This window comes from Diadema setosum, chromosome 22, assembly GCF_964275005.1.
Source record: "Diadema setosum chromosome 22, eeDiaSeto1, whole genome shotgun sequence".
Classification (NCBI taxonomy): domain Eukaryota; kingdom Metazoa; phylum Echinodermata; class Echinoidea; order Diadematoida; family Diadematidae; genus Diadema; species Diadema setosum.
The window spans coordinates 14,235,784-14,249,431 of record NC_092706.1 but is presented as its reverse complement, the minus strand read 5'-3'; positions in this window follow the sequence as shown (position 1 = coordinate 14,249,431).

The window sequence follows — 13,648 nt, the reverse complement described above, 5'->3', positions numbered from 1 at the left end:
ACTAATTGCCTACCTCAATGAACAACAAATTGAGCATCCCCAGTCCAGGCTAATTACAGGCGTAAATCACAGGACGTTGGGTGTTATCACATTTTGCAAAGTGACAATCATTAGCTCAGGTTTACATTCACATTAGTTTCCATGGCAACAAAAAAAGGATGAAGAGCAGTCCCGCTCATTGATTAGGGTTTGATTGCGTAGTCGCGAAAAACATTTCAGCATAATTTTCTCGCATCATTATTCCTTCAAAGTTTATTGAAGTGAACACAATTTTCATTTCATTTGAACAGGGACAGACAGAATCCTTCCACTTGGTACAACTGTATGTGATACCACCAGACAAAGAAACTAATGAGTATGAACATGGAAATCTCTTTTGAGCAATTACAATATTATCTTCTTTTGCCAGTTCAGTCTTGGCAAAACAGAATGCAAGATGCATGTAGTTATTGGTATATTCACAAATCTCACAAGAAATATTGCAACTCAAACCATCCAATAGTTTTTCACTGTGAACTTATTTATTATGTTCTCTCAAAATGTATTATGATTACATCACATTCCTTATGTTTGCAAAATGATTTTCTCCATCATACATATGTCAATGCAAAATAGGTAAAGAATCATTGCCAGAGCATGACTCTTTGAGATCACATTAAGAAGAGGATTGCCAGTGAATTTTGATACAGCAGTGCCATGCTTTCCTTACCAGACCTTCCCTTTCATAACTCAATTCTACAGAGCTCTCAGGCCTCCGCCTCAACTTTCAGCATTTGTAATTCAAATTGTCAATCCCAGGTGAAACACGAAGATGGACTCGTAGACTAAACACCTATCACATTTCTCCTACCTGGCTTTTAGGAAGACTGGTCAAGAGTAATGTACACTCAGTAAAGGGGCTCTACTAAATTTCTGTGACCCAAGGAATCTCGGCCATTTTTTTTTTTTTTTTTTTTCAGGCAGTAAGAACAGCCTGAGCCTCCCATACCGGATCAAATCAAACTGCCCCCACCTCAAAACCTCTCCAAACAAATAGGATTTTCCGAGGGTTGGGAACATATTATTATATATTCAGACATCTGAGAACGTTTTCAATCCCAGATTTTCAACTCACTCACTAAAATATGTGTACAACAAAGAACTCAAAACATTCAAAGCAACTATTTGCTCAAGACTGCTCAAGATGTCATGAAATCTGTCTAGATACAGGGTATACACAAGTACATTTACGTGATTGCTCTATTGATTTTAATCTTGATCAAAGCCCAATGATGGCACTGAGTTGCTCAATGTACATGTATGCTGCCTTTCAATAAACACAAATTTGTACATTTTTTTACATTATTGAAAACTGCACCATGTTTTCCATACTGAAATTGAAATCAAAATATAATTCAGTCTCACATTGAACATCAGTGCTCCACAAATCTACATGATAAATGACAATTTTGCCCAAAATCATGCTGCAAAACAGCTTTTATATTGAACACAACCTTTTTCTGTATATGATTAATATTTGCTTGTTTTCAATTTTCTCTCCCCCCCCCCCCCACTATTGTTGTAGTCCTATACGTGGATACACACGGGTGCTCATCATACATGTTCATTCCAAACAAAATTTCATCAGCGTACATATTTCTATTTGATGGTTGTGGGAATTCTGTTTTGGATACGCACTGCTTGTAATCACTGATTTTCTTAAAGACTTTTTTTTTTTTTTAAATTGGTGCTTTATTGGATGAATATCTGGCATTTTTGAATAGCTTATCATAGCTAAATTAACCATGTAGCCAATTAACCATACAGATAAATGTCAGAATTTAATAGAAAAGCAAAAATACAAATCATACCGATAATACAACAACAAAATAGTTTATTAAAGGTTAAGTCACAAATCTCATAATGGAGCAAACACAAAATGAAGCAAACACAAAATACATGTAATAACCGACAAATATGCAACCTTTACTGATGAAGGCAATTGACAAGTATGAAAAATAAACAAACTGTAGAATTACTCAAAATACCACAAAATACTACTCCACACCACAACACGACACAACTGGTTAATCATACTAAAAACTTTCATCGGCTGGGGATGATGAATAATTAAATGACTGAGCTTCAACCAACCTTGAATTGTAGAGGGCAAGCTTTCGTCCTCTCCTGAGGACTTTCTCAAGCCTTATGCATATGGTTAAGCATAAGCCAGGAGATTAGTGGAGTGGCAGTAGTAAAACTAGAATTCAGCACTCGGAGAGCCCAGACCTTTGCCAAGCAGCTCATTTCCACCCATATATGCATGCTGAAAATCACCCTTACAGTATATTTTCCAATGGTAAAAAGCCTTTCAGTTATGTTTCAGAGGTTACCTCATCAGCAGCTTACTGCATGGCGTGCCTCAAGCACGCACTCAGTGTGTGTATGCACACCTCAAATATGTGCAGATTGAACTCCCTCTTTTGTTGGCCCTAACATTTGTCAAAAATTCTTTCTTTTTTTTAATAAAATAAAAAGTATCCTGGATCCAGATAGTTACCCAGATCACCACCAAACTTTGATAAATCTTCTGTTTCTTGTCTCATTATTAACTTTTTCCTTACGTTTCAGCCGAATCCATTCACAACTTTTTGAGAGCTCTACTTTGATACCAAAAGACTGACAAACAAACAAACAAACAAATGCTGACACAAATATAACCTCCTTGGCGGAAGTAACAATACATACAAACATTGTACACATGTAAAAAGAACAATTTTAATTCCATAAATCTCATTTTTTTTTTTTTTTTTTGGATATATGCATCCCTTTGACCTCAAATATCATTTTCCATACCTTCTGGAGGCAGGAATAACTCTAGTGAGCTTTTCTTGCTCAAGAAAATTTAAAAAAATATATACATATTTTTTATTCACATTGTTCATACATACTCTATGTATATTGTACTATATTGTGACATCAGACATTGTTGTAGAGTTCCCATCTATATTTAAAGGATGAAACATGGCATTAACCTAAACTTTGAAAAGTCGTTACTTTTAAACAGATTGTCTGATTTTCTTCAAATTCTTGCCGAGTGTTTACCTTCCATATCTTTCTGTATTCCCTGAAGCCAAATAGACATGTTAAGGAACCATTTCTTTCACGTTATAATATGTTCAGACAACAAATTCTACATACACTGTAACTGATACCATTCTGCTTCTACTTAAAGATTGGTGATATAAAATCATAACAAAGAGCAGAAAATAACTAGTATTGTCATTAAATGCAACCAAACTGGTGCAGAGATAATTTATGTGATGTTTGACAGTGACAAAACAAGTTCTTCCTGTACCCTTCATCAAACAATAATCCTAAATCATCACAACAGCTGAAAATATGACAATCCCGGAGATACCAGTAATTCAGTTGGCAGGGAAGATTATGTAGATGATATCCTGAGGTAATACTTAGAGTGTTTGTGATTAACCACCAAATCATGTGGTATTTGGTCATGATGTGGGGTACCAACTAGAAAGAATCCTCTATATTTTGCTGAATTATTTCATATTCCATCAGTTTTTTAACGTCGCACTCTGGGTTACAATAAACTCTGTGAGGGTAATTTTCGGTGATAAACATGCAAAAAGATATTGTTGCGTTACTGAATTCTCACCTCCATCAATACTACCATCCCTTTGATATAAACTACATCTGTACCTGTATTCTCTTCTCACCCCCCCCCCCCCCACTCATAGAGACCAGGAAGCTGGAATGAAGTCCTCTCAATAACCACAAATAAAGGCCCCACCATCTGCTTCTCAAAGAGACAGTATCTAAAGGGGTCCATCTCCTCACCCGCCCGCATAATTTACTCCTAATGCCACCTCCTGCTTCCCTGCCTCTCTGAACGCAGCCGAGAGCAAGGTAACCTAGCAACCCACAAACACACTACCAGCTTCCACTCACTGGACACAAGTACCTGTAAACTATTATGCGACCCATTTCACGCTAATGGAGGTAAGCATCGTACCTACAATTAAATCTCAGCCAGCACTCATTAGCAAAAAGGGGAGCGAGCCTTAGAGGCCAAACTCATTCACTCTGCTTTAACTCTTTGAAGACAAGCTCATGTTGCTCTAACATGCACTTCCAATACACACCTGCCGGAGTATACAGTACTTGGGACTAGTCTTCAATGGGTTTAAATCTCACATTAAAGGACAAGTTCACCTTCATTAACATATGGATTGAGGGAATGCAGCAATATTAGAACACATCAGTGAAAGTTTGAGGAAAATTGGACAATCGATGCAAAAGTTATGCATTTTAAAAACTTTTGTGTTGGAACCGCTGGATGAGGAGACTACTAAGGCTCATGATGTCATATGAGTACAACAGTATAAAGAAAATGTAAAGAAAGAAAATTCAACATATTTTCATTTTTTTGCATAATAACAGAGCACTTGACTTGCCTCTTTCTAAAGGCGATGGGAATAACATTACCCATAACATATGTCAGTAACGAGTCAAGGGAATGTGTACTTTTTTCAAAAGATGAAATTTTGTGAAATTCTCTTTATATTTTCCTTATATTGTTGTACGCATATGACATCATACACTGCAGTAGTCTTCTCATCCAGCGGTGACTGCACAAAAACTTCAAAAATTCATAACTTTTGAACGGATTGTCCGATTTTCCTCAAACTTTCAATGATGTGTTCTACTAATATTGCTACATTCTCTCAATCCTTATGTTAATGAAGGTGAACTTGTCCTTTAAAGTCATATTGACAGAAACACAAACAAACAAATAAAGAAAAGAAATGATGTTTCACAAAAAAAGAAAAAAAAAAAGATGTTTCACAAAAAAGAAAAAAAAAAAGGATTAATAGTGGTGTACATTGAATATCTAATTTTGTACATGTCATTATTTGTGTAGGAAAACCAAGAATAGTCCATTGCCAGTGTACAGTACCAACTGGCCATTCAAAATGGAAGGTGGGTTTATAGTAATGATGCAACTTGATGCCAATATGATGCCAATGATGCCACTTGAGTTGAATGAAGACGTGACTCTTATTTCAAGCAGTGTGCAACATGTACAGGTGTGCACATGTACAACCTGTACATTGTACAACACATGTGTATCTCACATTCCACAACAAAACATTGTTCTGGAAACTCGGCTTAAGAAACAGGACATGTGTGTCATTGTATTCTCATACAAGCTAGAATCACATTCTGCTCAGTTCTGCACGCAAAATCTCTACCTCATACACATTGTGCATGAATGATGTTCGAAAGATGGAGGTAAATTTGAACGAAACTTGTATTGTACAGTATAGTACATGTATACTGTGCTAACCCATACTAGACAATACCGCCAACACCAGCTCTACAGATTTTCAACTCGTTACAAGTGATCCCTATTCATATCTTCCATGAGATACAATGTACATCCCATGAAAATTGGTTTACAATTTCATAAAACGATATTGGCATAAAAATCTGAATGACTACCATTTTGATATATTTTCAAAGACCACATAGACATTTACAAGGCAAATATACACAGTATTTCACACGTATCTTGAATAGTGCCAAGTAAAAAAAGAAAAAAAAGTGTACTTTTCTTTAAAAACTGAAACTTGAAACTATCTTTGAAAAAGTTACTGTACTCTTCCGACATCACAAATTGATACAGAGTTCCACTCTGAGAGAGGGTGGTACATGGAATTACCCAAACTTGAATTCATTTTTGAATAGAATAACTGACATAATGTAGATGTTGTATTTCCTCAAACTTTCAAAGTTCTTTACTGTCCTTTCTGCATTCACTGAATCCACCTATAATCTTTAAAGGATTGTATTTTGAGAAAAAAAAATACACATCATACAAACATACTGTATCCACTTGAACGCAAGGCACAGAGTAAAATCAGAAAAAAAGGAAAAGAATGGTAGACGATTAATCAAAACATGTACACAAGTCTCGCACTGGAAACTTACAAACTTTGCAGCTTCATACAGTGTATGCTTCCACGGTACATGCAGCAACCTCAACATGCAAATTAGATGAAGTGATGATGTTAAGAAGCAGAGAAGTATAACAATTTTCCATCAAGATCTTACCACACAGAGGAGTTCCTTTTAAACTGTGTCACTGACAAGAGGTGTGTATGTACAGATGTTTGCCAAGCTGGCAAGCTCCACACTATGCTACAAATCCTATAAAACACAACGCAATGCTGCCAAATCCTCGCGCAATATCAGTCAAACGTCGATCGCAAGTGAACAGAGGTAGTGACAGTGAGCAGGCGGTGCGATGGTCACATACGTCCGTCATCCAAATCACAAAGACACCTAAACTTCTTAACGGGAAAAGAGAGGAGAGGACTCGAGGACTCCCGGACAGGGACACAGGGACGAGTCACTCTCCACTTTACTGGCACTCACCCTGAACTTGCTCAGTCCATCGCACTGGGCAAATAACCACCACCCTGGCTGCACTGGAAGTAGCCTCAACACAAGCCATTATGATTTTGCATGTCATTAATCATACGTTTTTAACCCCTCGATGAAGAGCTCATTTTGCTATCTAACTCTAAAGTGCATTTCCCTCAAACATCTGCTTGAGTATAGTCTTGACAAATTCTCAACAGGTTAATCATTATACCCAAACCTAAGGACAGGAAATTAATGCGGCAAGCAAAGGGTTACCCTTTTCCATAGGTCTGGGTTTGAAATTTGTGCACATTTGACTCAATGGCAAAGAAGGCATTCCTCTTGTTTAATATTACTGTGATATGCAGCAATATTCAAGATTGCTTGTTTCCAAATTGAGACAGAAATAAAGGAAGTGAACACTGAAAGAATATGAAGTACAATGTACAGTCAAACCTGTATATAGCGGCCACCCGAGGGAGACAAAAAATTGGCCGTTGTAGACAGGTGGCTGCTATAGACAGGGTCATTAATGGATTTTCTCTTGTTGCCATCCCAGATTAGCATTTTATAACTTTTTATGTTTAAAAAGGTGATTCTCTATTATGATTTGCTTTTCACCACATTTCACAATGTTTAGTACTCAAAGATAACAAGAATATGAAATCAAACTTTCGGAATGAAATTTCAGAATGAAAACATACCACGTAGTAGTTATGCCATGTGAAATATCAATTAAAACATTCTCATAAGTTGTCCTTTCACATGCAATGCCAATGGTCCAATCTGCCTCAACTAGAAAAGCACGCTGAGCGCAGACCTCTGCGAAGCAGCTACTTTCCAATGATGACCTTGCTCTTCCATATAGATCAGTGATTTCCATCCATACGTATGCATGCTGAAAAATCGTCCGATTTCCCAATATAAAAGCCTTTGTTACATCATAAACCCTCAGCTGCGCGGTGCGCCTCGCCCTAGCAGAAACTAGAGCACGCACTTTAGTGCGCGTATGAAAACCTCAAAAATGCGCAGCTTGAACTCCCAAGTTCATTGACCCTTCCTGCCAAAATATCGAAAATCCTTCATAAAATCCATAAAAATTTCCGGATCACTACCAAAAATTAATTATCTGTTCCTTGTGTCATTCTCAAACTTCCTGCAAGTTTCATCCAAATCCGTGCACAACTTTTTGAGTTCTTACGCACACGGACAAACAAACAAACTAACAAACAAACCAAAAGAATAGTAACGAAAACATAACCTCCTCCCTTGGTGGAGGTAATAAAGACATGCTAAGAGGAGAGATTAGGCCAAATCCCTCTGATGTGAGAAATTCAATACATCAGTGGTTTAATAGAAGTTGTATGTACTTTATGGTGTGCACTCAAAAGTTGAAACAGAGGTTGACACGGCCCTTGAAAAGGGATGATCCTTCAATAAAGCAGAGATTACCTGATAATCTGGAATGTGGAAATATATCGTAAGGTTTCTGATTTGGAGATCCTGAACAGTGAGAATAACCTGTGTGCATGTACCATGTACATGTACATCACAACACACAGATCAAGTCAGAAACGTTAAGTCTGCATTATAAGTCACATTGGCCTCATCTAAATGCCTTTACTACATGTATCTACATTGTATATAATACTATTTTTTTTAATTAAACACACACATTTCCATCATACCCAATTTCTGAAACAAGTTTCATTCAAGAAGTCAGCTCACAAACTTTGAGACAATGTGGTCATGATTTCACTGCTTTTGGTCAGCAGTGTCAAAATCTGTACAAGTATGAATATATCGTCTGTAGTTGTACCATGCAATCTGCACTGCTTGCAACAAAAACAAAACAAAAGAAAAACAACGGATAATTGGCTGCATATTTTAGATAGAAATCTGCCAAACACCATTAAATTTTGTGATTCTTTGTATTTTTTTTTTTTTTGTTATTCAATGGGGGAGGGTTGCAATAGAATGCTTCGATTGACGGAGTCCACTCTGTCAAATGGTTTAAAGACAGTGAATATCACTGAATAACACAGCATAGAACACATAATACAATGTACTTGCTCTTGACTGTCCTCAGCATTGTACAGATTAAATCCTAAGACCCAATAGTGTTTATACAGGTCTATTAAAAGTTCTGTACTCCACTGTAGCCTTGGGGAATGTTTTCCCATGTTTCTGTTTTTAATATTTTTATTCTCGCAAAGATCATAGCTTTTCTTTTTGAACGAATTATGAAAATACATCAGTGTATGCAACATAAACACCACAACCCTGGTAATACAACACTTAAACACATACATGTACAATGTAATTGAATGGGAGTCTTCAAGTATGATATTCCTTCTAAACTCTTATTGGGTGACTTGAAGTCTTGGTTTCAAGAGGTTTACTTTCGTTAAATGAGTCACAATTGATTACCTTTTGAAAAGTGAGTCACAAATAACAGCCAAAGACTGCTCTATGACATCGGAGCCAGGTTTGAAAATATTGCACGGTTCCGTGGGGGAACACGTGCCAACTGTGCAAACTGCACGGGTTTTGGTGTCAGGGACTGCAGGAAGCTGGCATGTCAGAAGCAGGAAGAGGTCTCACAAAGCGCTTCTCACAACTTGGCACGGTTCCACCACGGGACTCGTCACTCCACTGCCTGGCTCCATGTTTAAGTACACATTCCCTCACGCAGCCAGCAATGCAGTATTAAATTCATACTGCACGACCTCGACTGTATGCACTTTCATTTGCAATCTTTATAAAGTGAATCTTTAAAATTCACCTGGTACATGTACAGTGTGTACAACGTACATGCATGAACTGGTACACACATACGCACCTAATACAAATGTTGTACTATGTACTCGTATAAAAATGTACCTCCTTTGCATAGAGTATACAATGCAGTACACTCATTCAATGTACAGTATAGGCCTACAGTTATGTACATGCACATTTTCACAGGTAGATCGGTTTCTGTCTGTTGTTTGGTTATCCATTTGAAGACAATTTCAGCTAAAATCATCAATCACCACCTACAGTATCAGTGAACATTATGCCAGCGACTTCCTCATGGACTGAGATTTCAGGTTACAGAGACTACAGCTCATATATCCTTGTTTCCATGGATGAAATTTGATAATTACAAGGGAGTGTCAATAGTATGCTTGCTATTCCAGACATACAGTACCGGTATCTCTTTTTCCAAAGTGTAGTAGGCCCTAATGTAGGCCCTACAGTACACACTCACGATACAGGTGGAGCTTCAGGCAGCGAACAGGAAGTGTGCTGAAGTCACATGACAAACTTCACAATCTTTCTATGGTGAGCAGTCCCAGTACAAATCATGGCAGCAAATTTTGTGCAAAGAGCAAAACTTCACACTCTGGCTAGTGATTTTTCCGATTGTGAAGTTTCAGGAGTCGTGTCAAAAAGTTGCTCAGCAACTGTCACCCAAACTTTGCAAATTTTAATTCCAATGTGAACAACACTATTTCTCATTTATCCACAATCTTTGTTTTAAATTTTTCATTTTGTTGTGTGGGAGCACTGTATGAACTTGCATCTCGTGTAACATGGTATTAAAATTATCTCAAATCCCATTGACTGCAATTGGGGTGTTGAATCATCTAAGCCCTTTCGGAAATCCAAATGGACAGATCTACAATGTACTATCGTCTATCCAGGATATTTTGAAAGCAGCATGTCCATCTCATTAATGGCAGAAGACTCAAAGTCAGATGGTCATTGCGTATCATACAACTTTAATATTAAGATTCACATTGTGTACATGTAGCAGCAAATGCTAATATAGATTCACAAATTTGCCAAGAAATAGAATTCACAATGCCTTAAAGTAAGACTACTTTTAGAGGCAAGACATTTCTCATTTTGATTAATAGATCCACAGTTAATCAAACCCATTAGCACCCCTATGCAGGGGCTCATTGCACTGCAACTGATACCCACTGAAGGAAGCAATAAATTGCACACTAGGATATTTCGTTGCACATTCGAGTGACACAGTATTAACACCAATAAGGCAAAAATAACATCTACCATTTTCTCTCACCCACACCCACAAATTCACTCATTACAATGTACATGTGTATTACACAGGGGTGGGCCTGGCATGGGCTGTTAGGCAGCCACAATGGCAAAATCAACAACATCGTAACTAGTTGGGAAACTAGTAAACATACACTGTAGAGCAATGCCAATCACTAGGTTCATTCACATTGGAATTACCTTGGTAATAGATACAGAGTGTAACATGAATTCGTCGCCAGCATTCACGTAGGCAAAATACCACAGCAATAGATACTGTGGTATTTCAGTTTGTACCTTTATCATTCAAGTAATACGTACATGTACTTAAATACTGACTATAGATTAGGCAAAAAAAAAAAAAAATTGTTGTATTGGCGTAACCCGCCCGACCCTAAAAATTCCGCCGACCCTATGTTTTTTTATTATTTTTTTTTGCTATCGTCCACGGTATCGATATCAAGTATCTTGTTGACTGCGATCGTGATCGCAAAAAACCCGGAAGTAGAAACGGCTCTGGAGATATCGGATGTACGAAGGAGAGATTTCGCTAGCGCCTCGCATAGCCTCGCTTGATCAGTACGTCATCTGTTTCCAACACGGACGCGTACTCTATCAAGATTTATACAGTGTATACTTAGCATTCAGACTGCAATGTATTGTGCACAGTTTTGCCATAGGTTTCTTGTGTGGAGAACTTACACGAATCTGTGTATATGGGACTGTAGTAGAGATCGCCGTGTGCGATGAAAAGATCGTACATATGGGTCAATTTGCATCTATCTTATCTAAGTCAAAATAGTAAAATATGAAGTGAAAACATTCAGAATAGGGATTTCAACATCTTTAAATTCTGTGAAGGGGTATAATTTGAGTAATATCGGCCTCATAAATGATTTGTAGAATAGATGAACACAGCACATATGGTGCAGCAGTTGTAACTGTTTACTGAGCACGAGTTTTACACTTAAAATGCAGGTAGCAAAAAAAAAAAAAAAAAATCCACCCGACCGACCCTATTTGAAAATCTCATGTTACGCCAATACAACCTTTTTTTTTTTTTTTTTTGGCCTTAGGGGTGCACCAAAACAAAGTATTTTTTTTCCTGTACGGTAGTACTGTATATCTGCCCAAAACTAGAAAGAAATTCAAAATACAAAATTGCCAATTTGCAAAAGAAAAGAACAAGAACTTGTTCTTGTGTATTGCGAATTTAAGCATCAGCTATAAACTTATGAAGTGAATTGTAAGATTTTGAATATTGTGGAAGTGTAACACACAATTACACTTGTATGAAGAACAAAGGAAACAATGGAAAGAGAATTCTTTACTCCATCTTTTGAAACTTGGTATTCCTGTACTACGCTATGAAGAGTAAACGCAGTAGCAACAGAAAGATAATTCTTTAATTTGCCTTCAATATTCAATACTATTTGTGGATATTGAATATTGTGATTAAAAGATGTACCACCTAAACATAACCTCAGTATGGTGGTTTCTGGGACCTGACGTGTTAATGCCATAGAGCAATAACACTGATATGTATATACCAGTACAAAATGTCCAGCAGTTTTTGAAAGCAGACATATCATACAGATTTAATACTCACTGAACAAAGAGATTAGGGGGAGAGTAGCCTAATCAGAGAAGCAAGCAAAGTATTACCCCAGGAACGGAGTAGAAGCCTAGACAGGAAAACAGCCAAAAGTAAATATTCCAGAGGGTGCACCCGAAATCATTGTATTTCTGTCTATACTTAAAGTTTACTCAAGTGCCACAACTCCCAACACGATCCCAACTCAAGTATGCATGGTGCCGCACATCCAGCACAAATCAGGGCCGAAGTGCTTTGTCAAGATATAACAGCAATGCCCATTCTCACTAAACAGAAATCAGAAAGTTACAACTGCTAATGTTTGACCTTTTCAATCACATAGGAAAGGAGAAATTGTGATGTTACTGCACTTGACAAATGTTTGGAGTTTTTGGCATCATAATGTGTACATAGTGCACAAGCGTACACTTGGCTTGGCAGTCTACAATTGTATGCATATCTCATTGTACATGTGCATTGTAAGTACACAATATGCGAAGGGCACGATTCCTTGCAGTGACCTAGCGTAGTTGGATTTTACAGCCACTGAAAATTTGATTTACGTGTAGTTTAAAATAGGCTTCATTTTCAACATCTATAACAAAAGAAGCAAAAGTAAATTTCTACTTAAATTGATATTTTCCCAGGAGTTTTGAGACCTGACTTTGTCTTGTACAATTGTATGACTGATCCCTCCCCCCCCCCCAAAAAAAAAAAAAAAAATCACAAATCAAAATTTCCAACTAGCAATGAAGGCACAATTTAGTGAATTGTAAAGCCGATGAACATGAACATGAACATGTACAAGTGTATAAAGTGGATCTCCAACCATTTCTTTTTGTTTGTTTATTTCAGTATCATATATACAACTGTACATTGCATTGTGAATGAATAATGAATAAATTAATAAACCAAATGGATGAATAAAGTAATGAATTAATAAAAATATATAGAATGTATATATTTCTTTCTTTTTTTTAAATACCACATAACAATCTTGTTTAGAAATAACTTACAGCTTAAAATGCATTCTTCACATCCATTGTCAGTTTTTACGGATGTGTTGCCAGAGGCAAAAGAAATCAGTATAGAGCTATAATCCAAAAACCAATTCTTGTTGTCAATGGGCCTGTAGCATCTAGTGTACATTACTACATGGTGGTGAATGGTGCAAGTTGCGGTACATTTGCCTATGGTATACAACAGGGAAGCTTTCCCTTCATGGAAGCTGGCTTTACATAGAAGAACTCTACAATAGCTCACAGTGTCTTGAGAAATTTGGACCTTTCAGACATATGATTTAAATTAAAGGACAAGTTCACCTTCATAAACATAAGGATTGAGAGAATGCAGCAACATTAGTAGAACACATCAGTGAAAGTTTGAGGAAAATTGGACAATCAATGCAAAAGTTATGAATTTTTAAAATTTTTGTGTTGGAACCGTTGGATGAGGAGACTACTAAGGCTCATGATGTCAACAGTATAAAGAAAATGTAAAGAAAATTCAACATATTTTTACTTTTTTCACATAATAAAAGAGCACTTGACTTGCCTCCTTCTTCAGGCAATGGGA